Genomic DNA, 1,562 nt, shown 5'->3' with positions numbered 1-1,562 from the left:
CCCCCCCCTTTTTTTTTTGACTCTTGCCTGCCCCCCACCATGGGCCCATCTGCCCAGCCTCTGAGTTTTCTATTTTTTCACCCCAATCATCCTTCTCTCTCCCCAGTGCCACTCCCAGCCCCACTCCCAGGGTGTCATGAGCCCTGCGCTGCAATGGTCCAGGCCTGCAGGGTGAGGGGAGGGTGGGCAGGGGGCAGGGAGAAGGTGAGGCCGGCCCGCAGCAAGCTCTGTGCACGAGGCTGCGCGCTCCAGTGGCCACGGCTATGGTATTGGGGCTGTCCTCTGTCCAGCACCCACCGCAGGGGGCCTGGGTGAACTGCGGGCCTGCTCTAGGGCCCATTCCAGCTTGGCCGCCGTCTGTGACCTTGGGCAAGTCACTTGACCTCTGTGTGCCTCAATTTCCTCCTCTGTAAAATGGGGACAGTCCCCGCCCCTCCCTACCTCACAGGCATGTTGTGAGAATAAATGAGGTAATGTGTACCAAGGGCTCATGGTGTTATTGCGGTGGGGTGGGCCAGGCTGGCATGAGGTGGGTGGAGTGGACACCCCAGGAGGCAGCCAGACCCCTCCCAGGTGGCAGGGGTCTCTTTGGAGACAGGTGGTCGAGGGCAAACTGCAATTCCAGCTAAAACACCAGCTCTGTGACGCTGGGCAAGAACACTAAGCTCTGGATTCCCTTATCTGGAAGCTGAGTGTGTAACATCTGCCTGACCAGCTTCCTTGAAGAAATAAAGGCTTAGGAAGTTGCTATATGGTGGGACTTCCCTTGTAGTCCAGTGGTTAACACTACACGCTTCCAATGAGGGGTTGTGGCTTTGATCCCCAGTTGGGGAACTAAAGTCCCACATGCCACGTGACACAGCTAAAAAATGTTGTTTTAAAAAGTTGCTACACCAGAGCCAGGATGGGCCACCCTTGCTGACAGCTGGTGCCCACGCCAGACCCCGACCCTGCATGCACTTCACCCAGGATGGGGCACTCGGTACCCGCAACAGCCGTCTCCACCCAGACAGTTACACGCCCTGGATGCGCTTCCTGAGCACCCACCCTGCCAGGCCCATGGCCTGGCAGGTCACTCGCAGAGCTCACACTCCGGTGGGGGAGACACAGAGCGTGTCCCAAGTGAGCGCCAGCCCGTGGCAGACAGTAGAGAAGGCGCTGCAGCGCAGTGAGGCCATGGGAACCCTGAAGGCACTGCTCAGGCTGGCCTGGGCAGCAGCCTCTGGTCAGGGCAAGGGACAGGGGTGCTCACCGGCTTCGGGGGCGGGTGTGGCAATGGGGAGACCACGGGAAAGTGCATTCTAGGCAGAAGGAACAGGAAGTAATGATGTCTGGAGGTAAGAATATGTGTTATAGAAGGTTCCTGGATTAACACACCATTGTAAATACAACACTGTAAATCAATTCTACTTCCCAATAAACATTTTTAAAAAAGAAGGTTCTTGGGCCCAACTAAGCTACAGATACCTGGTCTCCTCCCTTGGCCCAACCCAGCTGAGGTGCTGGTTGACCTCAGACCCAAGGGAACTAGCTTCCCAGGAACTTTGTTCGGGCTGCCCTGC

Source organism: Bison bison, unplaced genomic scaffold (assembly GCF_000754665.1).
Source record: "Bison bison bison isolate TAMUID 2011002044 unplaced genomic scaffold, Bison_UMD1.0 scf7180017864500, whole genome shotgun sequence".
Lineage (NCBI taxonomy): Eukaryota > Metazoa > Chordata > Mammalia > Artiodactyla > Bovidae > Bison > Bison bison.
The sequence above is the reverse complement of the archived record's forward strand: the minus strand, read 5'-3'. Positions refer to the sequence as shown.